Source organism: Tasmannia lanceolata, unplaced genomic scaffold (genome assembly GCF_043159265.1).
Source record: "Tasmannia lanceolata isolate RefF3 unplaced genomic scaffold, GAP_Taslan_0.1 ptg000023l, whole genome shotgun sequence".
Lineage (NCBI taxonomy): Eukaryota > Viridiplantae > Streptophyta > Magnoliopsida > Canellales > Winteraceae > Tasmannia > Tasmannia lanceolata.
In genome coordinates, this window is record NW_027518700.1 from 34,507,817 (window position 1) to 34,527,022 (window position 19,206).

At 43.5% G+C, this 19,206-nt stretch overlaps 1 pseudogene; it reads left to right on the forward strand.

Moving 5' to 3' along the window:
• Positions 1–4,571: 4,571 nt before the first annotated feature.
• Positions 4,572–5,336, forward strand: LOC143856286 (calcium-binding protein CML42 pseudogene; annotated as a pseudogene).
• Positions 5,337–19,206: the final 13,870 nt, after the last annotated feature.

Sequence of the window (19,206 nt, forward strand, 5' to 3'; positions counted from 1 at the left end):
TCAGAATCAGGGGCTACCGGAGAGAGAGGGCCGGAGAGAGGGAGAGAGAGAGAGGGCCGGAGAGAGAGAGAGAGAGAGAGAGAGAGAGAGAGAGAGAGAGAGAGGCAGAAGAGATCACACCAGAGAGGCCGGCGAGAGAGAGAGAGAGAGAGAGAGAGAGAGAGAGAGAGAGAGAGAGGCCGGAGAGATTACACCAGAGAGGGCCGGCGAGAGAGAGAAAGGCCGGAGAGAGAGGGCCGGAGAGATCACCCAGAGAGAGAGAGAGAGAGGTGAAAATAACAAGGTTAACGTTTGAGAAAAGTAAAAACCATGATTTTGAACTGAGGGGTAGTTTGGTCTTAAAAGTCCCAAACCAGTCACTATCACTCTACATTCGTCATTTCCAAATCTCCCTCCTTCACACGTCAATATCATAATAAAGCCCCTTTTTTTGTCATTTTTCCTAAAAAAATTAATGGACTTAACGTTATTCAAACATTTATTTCCATTTTAAAAGGCGTTTCATTCTTACACTTGTAAAAGGTATTTCTTTCTAACACTGTTTGGCTTTTTGCCCCCTTAAGAAATAGAGTATCTCACTATCTCTGTGTCTCTTTATTTTGGCCCATTTTTCTAGGGAATAGAGTTGAGGTCAGTGTTAGAGGAAGCATCCAGGAAGGACCACATTAATAATTGTTTATTCGTGAGAAAGATACAGCTACCGTCTTGATAAAACAATAAACCTACGCTAAAATTGTTTAATTTTAAAATAATATTAGCATGACTATTGGGGATAATCATAAAACAAGAGTACTTTCATATTTATATATTATAAAAAAAGCTACTAATATTGGCACTGTCATGTTTTAATAATTGAAGTAACTCATCTTGTCTTCGTTGTCATTAGGGGTGTAAATGAGCTGAGCTGAGCCGAGCTTGGCCAGGCTCGGCTCAGCTCGTTAAGCTCAAAAGCTCGGCTCGGGCTCGAACCAGGCTCGGATTCGGCTCGGTTCGGTCAGGCTCAGCCAAGCTCGCGAGCCTTACCGAGCTTGGGTTATATTAAGTTCACACGCCTCATCTTCCCTGGACAGCCCTATATAGTGTAATTTCACTACTTTTTTTACACTATGGGGGGTGGTCCAAGTAACAAATGGGGTTCCTAAAACGAAGTGACATATTTTGCCTCCCCCTTTCACTCCCTGGACAACCCTTTTAGTGTATATATTAATATATAATATATATATTTAAATATATTAAATTCTTAACGAGCCTTAACGAGCCGAGCCGAGCCGAGCCTGGCCTAAATCGGGCTCGGCTCGGCTCGTTAAGGATTCGAGCTGAGCTTTTTTCGAGCCGAGCTCGAGCGAGCTTCCGAGCCCGAGCCAAAATTGACACCCTTAGTTGTCATTCTATTTTTCTTCTTCTAATTTTCCGTTGGGATGATGGTCGTTGAACGGCACGACGACAAGATAAAAATTTTTGAATTCACTTTTCTAGAGTCATTTTACCACCGTAGTAAAAAATCCATTATTATGAAGTAAATTTTAAATAAATATAAATATTCACGACTAATCTATCCAAATTTAAGAAAACAAAGCTACATAGAAAAATATATTTAAAACCTTACTATTGGATCTAAATAAAAGGGATTTTGGTCACACAAATGCGCCTGCAAGGGCACACACACCCATTTCTAAGCTGTGCCTATGCCCACACTCAGCATTTACAAATGCACATGCACATGTACACCCGCGCACACTGGTGGCACTCGCTTATCCACATACACATGCACTCACATATCAATGCACAGAAGAAAAAAAGATAGAAGAAAAGAGAAAATAAGATGGTTATAGTTACTATTATTTTATTCTTTCTTCTCTTCCGCTTAATTGTAGCAAAACAGGATACTCAACTATTTTTTGGGTTTCCATTTTTGCTAGAGCACTCAAAGGAATATTGGGCGGTGAGTATGGGTCTCAACGGACGCACTTCGGATCTGATCCATTCAAATCAGACCGTCCATTGCACTGTCCTATTAAGCCCTACTTAGAAAACAACAAAAAAATCTCAGATTTCTTCACTTCAAATGAACTCCAAAATTTCCTCAATTCAGAAGAGAATTAGTCACTATTTCTTATAACAACCCATGATTTTTATGAAGAATAGGATTTTTTTGTTGAAATTAACTCCAATGATCGGGGTGCGTCACCATAAAACTTTGTAGCAACTAATCCCTGTCGAGGGTGAGTGGCAAGTTTACAGGAAGAAAAACCAATTGAGGAAAGGAAGAGAAAAAGATATCTGGAAAAAGGGGGAAGTGGAAAGTCATAAGCTAATCAATATTTACTTCTTTTTTATGAAAATACCCTTCCTTTAAGACTTAACATAAGAAATATTTTGAGGTATTTTAGTTAAAGGACTTCAGATCGTGATCCAACGGATTTTTTTGCCATGTCTTGATCAAGATCCGAAAATTTTTATATCTTACGAAGAGGATCCAAAATATGTCCATAGATCCTTCTAATGTGCCTAGATCCTATCTATTATGGTTTGGATTCGGACTGTCCATCGGACTGTCTGGGTCCATTAACACCCGTAGCGGTGAGTGCTCTCAATAATTCAACAGCTCATCAATGGCCACTACTACAGAGTACATCTGTCACTCATTTGTTCATATGCCTACTGATGGGGTGTAAAAGCTCCGGCCTCTCACAGGCCGCCACCTGTCCTGGAGTAGGTGAACTCCAGCCTCTCACAGGCCGCCACCTGTCCTGGACACCTGTCCTGGACACCTCACCAGGTTTTCCCCTATAAATAGGAGTTCAAAGCTTAAACCAAGAGGTAATGCGAAAAACCCTCTCCACCAAAAACTCTTAAGACTAGCTCTGCACTCCTGCTCATACTGACTTGAGTGTCGAAGGGCCTGTCCGGAGTAAAACCCGGGTTGGTCTTCTGACCTCGCTTGCCTTGTGCAGGACTCAGCCCTCATAGCGGGACTCAGCCACTTCGCTCTCCTTCACTCCGGTCCCTCATGACTCAGCTCCTCCGGTCATCCAGCTCAACTCTTACGTCACTGTCGTACCTGTTACCGATTTTCGGTCTAACTCCTACCATTTTAAAAAGGCAAATGATATATTAGCCTCCTTTTCTTCCCTGGACAATCTTGGAGAAATTGTATGTTGCCCAATTGGGCATGCTTTTGTAAAAGAGTCCTGCCCTTGATATTTGATCCAACAGCAGCCCCTTAAAAGGAAGAAAAATGTGGGCTGCTTTGGACCAAATACCAAGGGTGGAGGCATTTGCAAGAGCATGTCTCATCGGGCACCCGGGAGCCACTATGACGAAAATATCATCCCCCTTAAAAAAGTTACTCAGTCTAAAATTAGTAACTCTCGGAGATCCAGAAGAGATGGAGCTTAGTTTTTTTAGATTTTATTTGGGGAATTGATATTACCCCCCTCTTGTTTTTTAGAATTCCTTTGACTAGTATGCGTGTGGACGGCTATAAAAATCAATGAAAAGAAAGTAAAAGATAAGACTTGCACGTTACTATGCCATAAAAGTACGGGTGTCATTCTCAATGGACCCAGCCATATTCAGTGGGCAATCCAAATCCAAAGAAAAATGAACAGGACCTATACAAACTGCTACTAGGATAATGAACATATTTTGGATCCTATAACAATGGGGTCCTATAACTAGGATCGGGAAAAATTACCGGATCCAAACAACTAGTAAAAGCCTGTAGGACAGTCCTAAATATGATATTGTTATATTATTTTATAAAAATACCCTCCAATTTTTATAGGGAAATGATTTCTGCACCCCTCCAATTTTTATAGGGAAATGATTTCTGCACTCCAATATTTTGATAAACATCCACTCCGAGGAATATTAGGGTTCTCAAAATTCACTTAAAGCCCTTTAAATACTGCATGACAAACATGTGGATAGCATGTTTATCAAAACATTGGTGTGCTGAAATCATTTCCCCTTTTATAACATTTAGTATTATTTCAAGGGTATTTTAGTAAAAATAAGTAATATACATTTTTCGAGCTATTTCTAATTTTAGTACTTTGTCATTAATCTATCTCAAATCTTGAGTCTGCATCGTTGCAAATAATTCTAACTGTGTATAAGTATGACCTACTAGGACACGGCGATGGACGATCTGATTTGAAATGGATCCGATCTGACCGATTAGTGATGAATGGACCATGACTGAGACATCGGTGGATCCCATCCGAAGTCGATCAGTTGACACCCCTACATGAAATTGCTCAAATTAATTTATAATAAATGACAAACAAAATTGGTGAAATATCATTTCCCCTTAGTCAATGTGATTCTCTACGGTCAGGAAGAGGCATTGAATCGTATTCCACGGATCTGTGCGACTTTACGCGTTTGGAAGGTAAAATTGAAAACAAAGTCCCCTCTTAAATAAAAGTAAATGATATATTCGACTCCCTTTGCTACTTACGACAGCCTCATTTAGGGTAAAAGAGTGGTCATAAATACACTAGAGGGGGCGTCCCAATTAATGAAAGGGGGCAAATATATATATCACTTCACTATATATAAATCCTTCTTCCTCTCTTACATCTCTCTCCATCTTCTCAAAAAAATCTCCCCTCCCCACTCCAATTCATCAGCCGAGCCGCCATGGGAGTAGAAGCCAAGCCATCAGCCACCAAGCCGATCCTAGCCAAACCCTCCCCATCCTTCCGGCTCCGCAGCTCGAGCCTCAACGCAATCCGGCTGAGGCGAATCTTCGATATCTTTGACCACAACGGAGATGATGTTATAACCATTGATGAGCTGACTCAAGCCCTCAAACAGCTCGGCTTAGAGGCCGACACCTCCGAGCTGGAGTCAATTGTGGAATCCTACATAAAGCCGGGTAAGTGCGGCTTAGAGTACGAGGACTTTGAGTCATTACACAGGGCACTTGGCGAAAGTTTCTTCGGGGGAACGGAAAATGATGTTAAGGATGAGACATCTAATGAGGATGTTGGTACACAAGAGGAGGAGGATCTAAGTGAAGCTTTTAAGGTGTTTGATGAGGATGGTGATGGTTTTATATCAGCGCGAGAATTGCAAGTTGTTCTTGGGAAATTAGGATTGCCCGAAGGACGGGAGATCGATCGGGTCCGACAGATGATCTGTTCCGTTGATCGCGATCAAGATGGCCAGGTTGATTTTCTTGAATTTAAGCATATGATGCAAACTGTATCGGTTAAATCCGCTTAATCTTTCTCTTTCTTCTTGTTCTTGTTCTTGCTGCTTCGTGTGCCTAGGGGTTTGACCCCGGAATATTTCTTCCATTGGATTGGAAAATAGTTTGTCACAAATATTGGTCTTTGGAATTTTTTGCTAATGGTGTATTTTGAGATATTTTAATTTTTTTTTGTTATTTCAGGTTTATATTAGAAAAAAAAATTGGCAAATAAAATTATTACAAAATATAGAAAAAGGAATTTAATTAAAAAATTAGGACAATATATATAGAGAAAACGGATCATCCCAACCCTACGATTTGTGGAGGTAAAATGGATGTCTTTAAACCTTCACAAATTAGTCCATTTTTTGCCTCCACAGTTCGAATGGTTAGGATGATCCTATGAATCTGATTTTTTATGGACACCCTATCTATGTGAGGGCCTTAAAAATGAATGGTTTGGATCACCCAAATAATGTGGCCCCCACTGTATTTTAAGCTAGTGTGTAGATAACTTATCTACACATATGTGTAGGAACCGTTTTCTCATATATATATATATATATATATATATATATATATATATATATATATATATATATATATATAATACTATGAATTTATAAAATCTAATGACATCTTGATGATTTTTAATTCTAGGATTTTGTTGTTTTCCCAATATCTGTATATCTTAAAATAGATTGGAGATATTTGTAAGAATAGAGGGTTTTTGAGATAATGGAGAGGCGGACAAGCTTGCAAGAGAGGGGAGGGCGTACACAGGGAGAGGGTGGAGCTTTTCGATTTTCTCCCATATAGCTGCTAGCTTTTTTCTTCCTTTATTTCTTTAGTATTTTTTCAGCTCTATTTGCCCTTTCTTTTGAATACTTTCGGGAACTCGGTCTTCGATTTTTCAATGAATTGATCCTACCATTCAAGAAAAAAAAAAGGGATGGCTTTTGAGAAAAGGTAGCTAGCCAATGCCTTAAATTTATAATTTACACAAATGGGAGTTGCCAGACTAGAATTTGCAAGGTCTTACAAGAACTAATAAATTGGTCATCAGCATTGATTTAGGGTACTGATATCTACGCTGGCATATTTTGATAACAGCACTACTTACTTTGTTTTTCACTTTTACAATGCTCAAGATGCTATCAATATCCCATTAAAAAGTAGTAAAACAAAGTAGAGCTATTATCAAAACATATGACAGTGCGGATATGAATCCACTTGCTTTATTACTCCTTTAAAATATACACATAGTTTACATCAATTTAGGTGGGTTCACATGTTTTTTTTGCCCTTCTCCCAATTATATTTATTTCTTATTGTTATTTTTGGTCAGTAGATGCAGAATAAAATATATATGCTTTGATGAATTGGCCACATCTTTCAACCACGGCTGCCTCTATTTAATGTTTTATGACTATTTTCCTTAGGCCCTCTGTTTGGTTGCACAAAGGGCTTAGGGGTTTTGCTTGGCATGTGGGTGTACGCCATAAGAAACCCCTAATTTGGTTACCAACATAGCATTGAAATTCCATGAGACTGCTAGGGATGTCTCCTGAGTAATCATCACATGTCTGCTCATGTGTTACCCTTGTCTTATTCCAAAGAAATCCAAGCCGAAAACTACAAAAATGTAGGTTTCGCTCCAGTTTCTTGGGAATGATTTTTTTCTCACTTTCTCTCTCTTCTTCCTCTTTCTCTTCTCTCTATATTTGTAATCAGGAGTGAAGCCAGGAATTTGCTGGAAATTATCTAGGAACCCGTCCCACATCTTAATTTTTATCAGTATGATAAAAGAGTACAAAGAGGGGGACATATTACTTTTCCTAATGTTTTTAGCCTCGGTCTCTCTCACATTAAAAGATTGATTTTCCATAATAAGGATACAAAAGGCCAAAAATTTGGGCAAAAAATTGTGCTTTATTTCTGTCCAGTTTTTTAATATTACATAAGCAAATAAACAGAATTTCAAGCTAAAACCTTAACATATAGTTCTAATTAAATACTAAATAAATAATAAATTGTTACGAACCCAAATCGGTTCGTAACGGATTTGATCTTCTCAGAGGGAAGATCAGCCTCTTGACCCACTTCGAGGGAAGGGTTGTTCCTCCTTTATGTGCAAAAACACAAATTTGACGATAAATTTCTTCTTCCTTTTTATTCATTGCAATCTCCTTAAATACAAATATGTAACTCACGATTCACTCCTATGGTTACTCAACTACTCATATCACAACTAATATAGATAATTTCAAAAGACTCCTAAACATAAATGACTCCTACCTAACACTAACACATCTTTATTTTCATAAGTCAAAGAATCCTATTCAAAAGCATGAAATCCACGTATCAACAATTTATTCTAGCCCACGTGGGACCCATTCAATCACATAACATTCCTCCCCCCTTGAAATCAACCTTCTCCTCAAGGTTGGAGATAGAGGACCAATTCGTTGAAAAATCCGCATTTTCCGAAAGTCTTCAATCTCTTTTTCTTTTCCGTTCTCTTTCCCTTTCTCATTCTCTTCGTCTTGCGATTAGCCGTCATTTTGTATGTTGTCACAAGGGGTTGAGACAGCTTTCATTTCAAATCGATCTTCTCCCATCGTTCATCCATGCTCCTTTTTTGTGTCCTTTTGAAATGATCGGAACGTTAATTAGGAACGGATGGCCGTAGGTGAGGATCTTTTCGATGATATTGAGCAAATAAAGCAAAACGATAAAATTTTCGGCTACAAACATGTAGTAATCGACGACACTGATAATCATCTAGACTTTTCTTTTGAGGCTTTTTCTCTTTTTCTTCTTTATGATTTCTCACTCTCTTCTTTTCTTTCCTCTTTTCTTTCTTCTTTTTTTCTCCGTGGAAGCCTTTTCGACATTGCTCCTGCTGTACAAATTAAATTTTTCGCTCATCTTCAGGCATAGAGGCTCCTTTGGCTTTAAGACGAATGGCGACGCCATACGATCGTAACTGGCACTTAATGAAATGAGAAGCCTTTTGATCTCTCTTATATTCTCCTCCCAACGATCCATTCATCCTTTGAATGCTGCAGGATCTGATACCAATTGTTACGAACCTAAATCGGTTCGTAACAGATTTGATCTTCTCAGAGGGAAGATCAGCCTCTTGACCCACTTCGAGGGAAGGGTTGTTCCTCCTTTATGTGCAAAAACACAAATTTGGGAATAAATTTCTTCACCCTTTTTATTCATTACAATCTCCTTAAATACAAATTGGTAACTCACGATTACGGGTGTAAACTAGCTGAGCCGAGCCGAGCTTGGCCAGGCTCGGCTTGTTAAGCTCAAAAGCTTGGCTCGGGCTCGGCTCGGCTCGGTCAGGCTCGGCCAGGCTCGCGAGCCTACCGAGCTCGGGTTATATTGTTCACACCCCTCATCTTCCCTGGACAGCCCTACTAGTGTAATTTGACTACTTTTTTTACACTATGGGGGTGGTCCAAGTAACAAATGGGGTTCCAAAAATGAAGTGACATATTTTGCCTCCCCCTTTCACTCCCTGGACAACCCTTTTAGTGTATATATTAATATATAATATATATATTTAAATATATTAAATTCTTAACGAGCCTTAACGAGCCGAGCCTGGCCTAAATCGGGCTCGGCTCGTTAAGGATTCGAGCTGAGCTAGAGCCGAGCTTTTTTTTGAGCCGAGCTCGAGCGAGCTTCCGAGCCCGAGCCAAAATTGACACCCTTACTCACGATTCACTCCTATGATTACTCAACTACTCATATGACAACTAATATAGATAATTTCAAAAGACACCTAAACATAAAGGACTCCTACCTAACACTAACACATCTTTATTTTGATAAGTCAAAGACTCCTATTCAAAAGCATGAAACCCACGTATCAACAATTTATTCCAGCCCACGTGGGACCCATTTAGTCACATAACATAAATAAAGGTCATTTCAAGTAAAACCTAGTTGAATGCTATTTGAAATTTCGGGAGGAATATGCGATTGTGCACTTAAGCTAAAGTAACGATGCAAATGCATTTCCAAACACAATAGAAATCCTTGGCACAAAAACCCTAAAATATGCTCCTAAAAGTTGATTTGTGAGAGAGTGAGATTATTGCATATACCAATTCAACTAAACAACTAAAAAAACATGCATTTCCACCTTTCAAGTATTTTACATATATTTTAGTTACAAAATGAACATTGAAAGGGATGCCAGTTTCATCTTTTATGTTTAGTTTTAATTTGAGTTCAATATTAGGTTTGGACTCGCAATCTGTTACAAAAATAAAAAACAAACATTTCTTTAGAGGTCATATTTCCAAAGGAAAAAGAAAACGAAAATTGGGTGACTAAGAGGAAACAAACCAAGAAATTCAACCCTGAAAGGGAATATATGCGGTGAGGCCGTTAGATCCCGCCACGTGTCACCCTTATACCGAAGGAATTTAATCATGATTAAGAAGAGTATTACGGCAGGGCATAACCACATGATCTTACCATGTGTCACCTCCCCGCCACCAAAATCTTAAGCATGATTATTCATCATCACAATTATGGATATGAATACATGACAAAGCCATGCACGCCGCCAAGCTAGGAGTACAGCCCGATCCGACAAAAGAAGTCTTTCTCTCCAAAATGATTAAAGACGTCCTCGTGGCAGCCAGCGAAGGGAATTTTCATGCAATGAAGAAGGATAAATAGGCCACTAAGCTCCTACTAAAAGGGGTTCCGATTTGGGAGAATTGAGAAATAAATACCCAAACCAGAGAGGACACCATAAAAACCAACTTTAACCACCCATTAAGACCATTCGACTCTAAGAAAAAGGAAGGGAAAAGGTGCTGGATGCCCAATCCCTCCCCCTGCTCCCTATCTCCCTATCTCCCATCCAAGCATCCTATCCCTAGAGAAATAGCCTGTGCATTAGTTCTGGTAAACCTGGTCACTTCCCAGTTTAATCTTGCTGTTTATTATACGGTTGGTCCAGAATTTGACTTGGGTGTCGAAGTGGTCGTTCGGGACCCACCTCGGACCTCCCTGACCCCTTTGTTTGAGGTTGCAGATACTAACGCCTTCCACCCGCCGTACGATCGCAAACCCGGATTCTAGCACCATCATAAAGGTGCCATCCATGGGACCCGTTTGAGTTTGGACTTTGCAAAGATGAGAAACCACAACCAACAGCAAGAAGTAGGAGTGATGACTAGGAGGAAATCCCACCATGCGCAACCCGATCTCTCTATCTCGCGAGAGTAGAATTCACACGCTTCGGATCTATCGCTCCCCGCCTCCAGCATACCCCATATGGTTCCGACCATGGAGATGTTTAACGAACTCCGTCAGGAGACCCTCCTACGACTACCTCCCCGCCCTACGTCGCTAACTCTTGTAATCCCCCCCGCCACACATAGGCAGGCGGAGGTATGCGAAGAGGATAGTGGAGAATCACCGGGGGATTGCCATCATCGACGACGACGGCAGCAAGTTCGACTCGCTTCCCCATCGACCAACAGCCCCTTGCCTCTTCACAAATAAGTCCCTCCAATCAGGGGGCGCCTGCCGAACGCAGATAAGCAGACTACCCAAAGCCATGCCAACCCCACCAGGACGCAGAAGAAGAAGGGAGAGGAATTGCTACCCCCGAAGTGCTGGCCACCGAGCCCCCCTGAAAATCAGTCCGAACGACTATCTGGGGAATTTTCCTCAGAGGAATCCTCCTCCTCCTCTCTCTCCTCTCGGGAGCTCTCCATAAAGGGGTCCACCTCATACTCGAGCAACTGCTCGTTAAGACGATAGACTTTCTTCTGTAACTCCTTATTCTCCAGCTTTAAGCCTTTGATCTCCTCGCCCATCTTCAGGACGCGGTCGCATAATTCTATCTCCTGGCCATAAACATGGGAGAAAAAAGACCGCCTCTTCGCAACATAAGCGGCAGGAGACTTGTCCTCGCGAGGCGGGGATGGGTGGCGGAGAGGAGGAAAACCTGGGGGAGGGCCCGGATCCCTCCTAGCCTTCTTTCGGTGGGCCATGAGATCTTCATCTGAGTCAGAATCTAGGTCAGGACCGCTAGAAGATTCCAAGGTAAGGGTAGGCTTGCCCTTATCCCGCGAAGAAGAACCAGCAATAGATTTGGACACGTTTTCGAAAAAGGCAGGAAAACAGTAAAACTAAAGAAAGAAGGAAAAAGACTCATGGAAAAGAAGGCCGAAAAAACCCTCTCTTATAAACATAGAGGTGACCCTAGGATCTCAAAAAGGAAAAACTTGCTCGACACGTGTCCCTTTTCGATTGGGTAGTCAACCGGTGCCCCATAATTACACTGCGACCCCTCGAGAAAGAATCGCTGAATGAAGCAGCACATCCTTTCGCATTCCAAGCCTCCCCTAATTACCCTCCCCACTATATTCCATGACCGGGTAAAAGAACTTACTCCGTTGGAGTAGGGGGGTATTATGATAGGGAATAAATGCGGTGAGGCCGTTAGATCTCATCACGTGTCACCCTTATACCGAAGGAATCTAATCATGATTAAGAAGAGTATTACGGCACGTCATAACCAAGTGATCTTACCACATGTCACCTCCCCGCCACCAAAATCTTAAGCATGATTATTCATCATCACGATTATGGATAGGATTACATGACAAAGCCATGCACGCTACTAAGCCAGGAGTACAGCCCAATCCAACAAAAGAAGTCTTTCTCTCCAAAATGATTAAAGACGTCCATGTGGCACCCAGCGAAGGGAATTTTCATGCAAGGAAGAAGGATAAATAGGCCACTAATCTCCTACTAAAAGGGGATCCGATCTGGAAGAATTGGGAAATAAATACCCAAACCAGAGAGGACACCATTAAAAAACCAGCTTTAACTACCCATTAGGACCATTCGACTCTAAGAAAAAGGAAGGGAAAAGGTGCTGGACGCCCAATCCCTCCCCCTGCTCCCTATCTCTTATCCAAGCATTCTATCCCTAGAGAAATAGCCTATCAATTAGTTCTGGTAAACCCGATCGGTTCCCAGTTTAATCTTGCTGTTTATTATACGGTTGGTCCAGAATCTAACTTGGGGTGTCGAAGTGGTCGTCCGGGACCCACCCCGGACCTCCCTGACCCCTTTGTTTATGGTTCTAGATACTAACGGAGGCCCTCTGCCCACCGTGCGATCGTAAACCCGGATTCTAGCACCATGATATTGGCGCTATCCGTGGGACCCATTTGAGTTTGGACTTTGCAACGATGAGAAACCACAATCAACAATAAGAAGTAGGAGTGATGACTAGGCGCCAAGCCCAACATGTGCAAGCCAATCTCTCTATATCACGAAAACAGAATTCACACGCTTCGGATCTACTGCTCCCCGCCTCCACCGCACCTCAGATGGTTCCGACCATGGAGATGTTTAACGAACTCCGTCAGGAGATCCTCCTACGACTAACTCCCCGCCTACATCATCAACTCCTGTAATTTCCCCCGCCACACATAGGCAGACCGAGGTATGCAAAGAGGATAGTGAAGAATCGCTGGGGGATTGCCATCATCGACGACAACGGGAGCAAGTTCAACCTGCTTCCCCAGCGACCAACAGCCCCTTGCCTCTTCACGAAGGAGTCCCTCCAATCAGGGGGCGCCGGCCGAATGCAGATAAGCAGACTACCCAAAGCCACTCCAACCCCACCCGGACAACTCGATTCCAGGAGTTGCCCCCGGTGCGAGTGGAGGAGGTGGCTACCTCCGCACAACTACTAGGTCTGAACCAACTAGTTGACTTGCAAAGAAAGATCCGGGAAGTGAAGTGAAACATGAAGAAACCATACGCTAATGAAATTCTGGATGAATGGGAAAGAGAAACCTCCTCTCTGTTCACTCCAGAAGTAATGAAAGCCCTCGTGGAAACCGGCATGGACCTCTCGCGGTTTGGATTCTACGATGGGACCACCGATCCACTGGAGTTCCTACAAACTTTCAGGAGAGTCATGGCACTTCGCGACACCTCGGACGAGTTTATGTGTAAGTCTTTTGTCTCCCTCATGAGAAAAACCGCTAATGACTGGTATCTACACTTGGAGCCCGACTCCATCGGATCCTTTCACGAATTCGGAAGGAAATTCACAACAAGGTTCGCCAACAACCGCCTCCGTCATGATCCAGCGGACGCCCTCTTAGCTCTTCGGCAAGGAAGGAATGAAACCTTAAGAGACTTTATGCTAAGATCCAATGCCGAACTATCCCAGCTCACCAACATCGATGTCCAGATGGCGGTTGCAACCTTAAAGCACACTACCATAAACGAGGATCTCAAGGTACATTTAATGCTCAAGCTGCCACATGACATATAGGAAATAGAGTCCCGGACCAAGAAACTCATCCGCGCTGAAGAAGCCTGTGGTCGGGAGCGAGGCCAGGCAGGCCCTGTAGAAAAGAAAAAAGAGGATTCAAGAGGGAAAGGACACGTTGAAGAAAGGCCAACGAACAGGAACCCGATTCCTGTCTTCGAAAGGCTCGAAAATGCCCCCTTGAAAGTCCTGCTTTCCCATGTCTTGTTCTCTATCAGAGATCAAGGTCTCCTAACCCCTCCAAAGAAAATGACCACCGATCCAAAGAAGCGTCTCGCAGGAAAATTTTGTGATTTCCACATGGACCACGACCATGAAACTGACCGTTGCTTCCCTCTCAGACTCCAGGTAGAAAAACTGGCCAAGGAAGGCCACTTGGATCAATACCTTAAGAGCCACCTGCGAATCGAACGTTCTCACTACCGGTAGGAAGCACGTTGCTCTTCTCCATCCAGCCGATCGAGAAGCCGACACCGGTCTAGCGGCAGGCACTGGTCCTGCAGCAGGCATCGGTCCTGGAACCTTCATCACCACTCCCAGCACCACCAATCCCCCAAGAAGCATCGAGAAGAACCTTCGTGCCGAGCACCTGTCCCCGAGCAACCTCCCACCATAGCTGGAAAGATCAACATCATAACAGGAGGGCCAGCGGTAGGATCCGCCCCAAGAAGACAAGGTTTTCTCATTCTCCAGTGAAAACTACAAGGGACAACAAGTCCCGCACGACGACGCCCTGGTCATCAGATTAATCATCTCCAACTATGATGTAGGAAAGATCCTGGTGGACACACGAAGCTTCTTCAATGTGTTGCACCTCGGAACCTTTGAAGAAATGAAGCTAGGTGAAGGAAGGCTAGGACCAGCAGAATACCCCATAGACGGATTTTCAGGTGCATCCGTACAAGTCAATGGTAAAATCGACCTACCTGTCACTTTCGGGACATACCCCCTCCAAAAGACCATTATGGCAACCTTCCTAGTCGTAGATATACCATTCACCTACAACGCCATCATTGGATGACCAGCCCTGAGGGATTTGGGGGCGGTGGTATCTACCCATCACCTCAAGATGAAGTTCCTGACCCTGACTAGGGTGGGAGAGGTCTGTGGACAACAAATGATAGCACGCCAGTGCTATTACACGAGCTTGAAGGGAAGCAATGCCCCAGCAGAAATTTCACAATCGGAAGCGAGGACCCTCGAGAACGAGCCTGCACGGTTAGGGGTGAGCCAATCGAGGAGCTGGACTCTATTACCATATCCGAAAGCCAAACAAAAAGAGAAGTCTGGATAGGTTCCCTACTAACGGGCACCCTGCGGGACCAAATGATTAACTTTCTTACTACCATCAAAGATGTATTCGCATGGTTTGCCTCCGACATGCCCGGTATACCCTCGGAGATAGCGGTCCATAAGCTGAACGTAAACCCAGCCCACAAGCCAGTCCGACAAAAGAAGAGGAACTTTGCGGTAGAGCGACAAACACATATCAAAGCTAAAGTGGAAAAATTGCTACAAGCAGGATTCGTCAGAGAAATCTGGTACCATGAATGGTTGTCCAATGTAGTCATGGTCAGAAAGGCTAATAGTGGTTGGCGGGCCTGTATAGACTTTACTGATTTGAATCGAGCCTGCCCAAAAGACCCCTACGCTTTGGCACGCATAGATCAGCTAATCGATGCCACTTCCGGGCATGAGCTTCTCACCTCCCTAGACGCTTTCTCTGGCTATAACCAAATAAAGATGCACGAACCAGATATTCCCAAGACAACATTTATCACCGACCAAGGCCTCCAATGTTACACAGTAATGCCTTTTGGGCTGAAAAACGCTGGAGCCACAAACTAAAGGCTTGTGAACAATCTATTTGAGAAGTAGATAGGGAGAAATGTGGAGGTCTATGTGGACGACATGTTGGTTAAAAGCCTCGAAGCCCAGAAGCACATCTCCGACCTCACGGAAACCTTCGATCCTCTGTGATGAGCCCGGATGAAACTTAACCTGGCCAAATGCATCTTCGGAGTGACATCTGGAAAATTCTTAGGTTTCAACGTCAGTGAAAGAGGCATCGAAGCCAACCCTGAGAAGATTCAAGCTATTTTGAACATGGAGCCCCCGGCGACCGCGGTAGAAGTGCAGCGGCTGACAAGGCAAGTTGCCGCCCTCATTCGCTTCATGTCCAAGTTGGCTGAGAAGTGCCAGCCTTTCTTTAGGCTCTTAAAGAACATACGGGAATTTGAATGGACCCCCGTATGTCAAGAAGCATTCGACACTTTGAAACAGCACCTTCAAACACCTTCGGTGTTGACTAAGCCTGAGCTCGGAGAAGAGCTCTTTTTGTACTTGGCGGTTAGTCCTACAGCGGTGAGCGCCGTATTGGTCCAACGAAAGGACAAACAAGAACACCCGGTGTACTATGTGAGCAGGGTCCTCCATGGTGCGGAGGTCCGGTACCAAGACATAGAGAAGTTCGCCTTCGCCGTTGTTACTGCTGCCCGAAAGCTCCGCCCTTACTTTCAAGCCCACACCATAGTGCTCTTAACAGATCAACCGCTGCAAAAAATTCTACAAAAGCCGGAGACCTCTGGAAGACTGGTGAGCTAGACAGTCGAACTAGGAGAATTTGACATGCAAGTCTGACCGAGACCAGCCATCAAATCCCAAGTCCTCGCAGATTTCATAGTGAAACTCACCGCCCCCGCCCCAGATCATGCGACAATGGAAGAAACCGAGACCCCGCCAAGTCACTAACCCCTATGAATGAACACGCCGAACCCGGACAACCCGCATAAAGTAATGAGGCCCTTGGGTATTGTATGTGGACGGCTCGGCAAACAAAGGAGGATGCGGAGCGGGAGTGGTCCTTATGGGGCCGGATGAGCTCTTAGCGGAGTATGCCCTACGGTTAGATTTCAAAGTGTCCAACAACGAGGCTGAATATGAGGCCTTGTTAGCTGGATTAAGCTTAGCCGTAGAGCTAAGCATAGATAAGTTGAAAATTTATAGTGATTCACAGCCATGGTTTTAAATTTCAACCGAAATCATAAATTTCCCGAAATTTGATATTTCGCGAAATACCAAATTTCGGTCAGAAATTTTGGTTTGAAATTTCTAGAAAATGGCATTTAAAAAAAAAATGTTACAAAATTTTGAATTTCGGTCCAAAATTTCAAAATTTAAGTCCCAAATTTCGAAGCTTAATACCAAAACTTTAGATTTCGGTGGGGTCCGAAATAGGTACCAAAACCGAAATTTAAAACCTTGTTCACTGCTGGTAGTTGAACAAGTAAACGGAACATATGAAGCCCAAGAGCTCATGATGAAGAAATACCTCGAGAAGGTAAGAGAAAAGTTGAAAGGAATAGAAGAAGTGGAAGTTCTACAGGTACCGAGGGGCATGAACGCCCGAGCAGACTCTCTCTCCATAGTGGCCTTAGAAGAGACCTTTGATTTTGGCTCCGTATACACAGAAATATTGCTTCGTCATAGCATCGATGAAAAACAGGTGATGGAAGTTCCGGCCGGACCAAGTTGGATGGACCCCATAGTGCATTACCTGCAAGACGGGATACTGTCAGAAGACAAATCGGCGGCCCGGAAGCTAATCACAAAGGCCGCCCACTATTTACTCCACGGAGCCAAGTTATACAAACGATCATACACCTGGCTGTACCTCTGATGCCTAGTACCTTTCAAGTCAGGGTACGCTCTGTGGGAAGTGCACGAGGGGATTTGTGGAGATCACGGGGGCGGAAGGACACTTGCTCAAAAAATTATAAGGCACGGGTATTTTTGGCCAACGATCCTAAGAGACGCCCAAGAGTTCGTCAAGAAGTGCGGCCCATGCCAGAAATTTGCTACCACGTCCCGCCAGTCGGCCACCCCTTACACCATGTAGGGTATGGACCTGGTTGGCCCGTTCCCAAAAGCCCCGAGAGGGTATACGATGATGTATGTCGCCATTGATTACTTTACCAAGTGGGTCGAAGTCAAAGCCGTGGCGAAACCAAACTCTAAGGCAATAAAGAAATTCTTTTATCATGACGTTGTCTACTGCTTCGGCATCCCGAAGACACTCGTAACGGACAATAGGCCCCAATTCGCGAGTACTGAGTTTTGCAAGTTTTGTGACAAACTGAGTATTGAACACAGATTCGCATCAGTAGCTCACCCCTAGGCTAAAGGACAGGTGGAGGTGACTAACAGAATCCTACTTCAGAGCCTCAAAAAATGGTGGGAAGAAGTTGGGAAGTCCTGGGTAGAGGCACTCCCTGTTGTCCTCTGGGCCTACAGAACAACGCCCGGGTTACGACCGAAGAATCTCCTTTTAGCCTAACGTTTGGTGTCGAGGTCGTCATTCCAGTGGAGATCGGACTCCCAACTTTCCGCATGGAGAATTTCGATGAGCGTGAAAACTCCGAGCTCCTCCGGATAGCCTCGACCTGATCTTGGAAAAAAGAGAGCGGACTAGGCTTCAGATTGCCTTCTACCAACAGAAGGGCGCCTGATATTACAACTCCCACGTAAGAATGAGCTTGGTATAGCCGGGAAATTTGGTGCTGCGACGATAGGAGGTCTTGGACCCCCGAAACTCTGGGAAGCTCGCCCTGAAATGGGAAGGGCCGTACAGGGTCACCCGAGCACTCCGACCCGGAGCCTATCAACTGGAACGCCTCGACGGAAGCCCAGTTCCTCGAAGCTGGAACATGAACAATCTACGAAGGTTTTATCAATAGGAGGGAAAGGTAAGTGTTGTCTTTTTGAAAAGTTGTTGTGTATGTGTTTCTTTTGTCTTTTTTTTTTCCAGAACAAAGCTGATGAGCACATTTATGTGTGATGATAGGGGTTAAAAGCATGTATTTTTCTCATTTGAAGCGGAACTACTAAGGTATTTTCATTGTTTTTTGTATTTCAGGTTATTTTCTGGATGTCCATAGAAAATACAGCTAAAGAGATGGAGTTCCACAGAAAATATCATTTTGCAGCCACACTAGTTATTGGGCCCACTTATATAAATATTTCTCTATCTTTAAATGAACGGTTTGGACCCACTAGAATTACATTGCTGCTGGAATTAAGTAGTGCTCAAATTGCCAAATTCAAAGCTGCTGGAATCAGAAACTGGAATCAGTTGCTGGAATCAGTTATTGGAATTGTGCTGGAATAACTTGCTGGAATGGGAATAAGAAGGTGGAAAGGAATTGAAGCTGCTGAATTCGATTGCTGGAATTGGAACTGAATAGCGCTGAATTTAAATGGATGCTGGAATGGGAATGCTGCTGGAATCAGTTGTTGAATGAATTAAATGGCTGCTGGAATGGGAATGCTGCTGGAATCAGTGTTGAATGAATTTAAATGGCTGCTAGAATGGGAATGCTGCTGGAATCAAATTATTAGGGGTGCAACCAAAGTAGAGTACAGCCTGTCCAATGGACTGTTTGGATCATCCAACAAAAATAGAGGGGCGCCATCTATATATATTGTGGTCCATTTATTTTGCAGACCATCAAGTGGACGGTTTAGATCAGCCCATGGAAACAAATTGTTGGCCCCACTAATGGAAATAATATTTTGGGATGTAACCTTTGCGGAATCATTAATTTGGACGTTTCAGATCATCCTATGGACAACAAATGGACGGTTGGCCAAATCATGATGC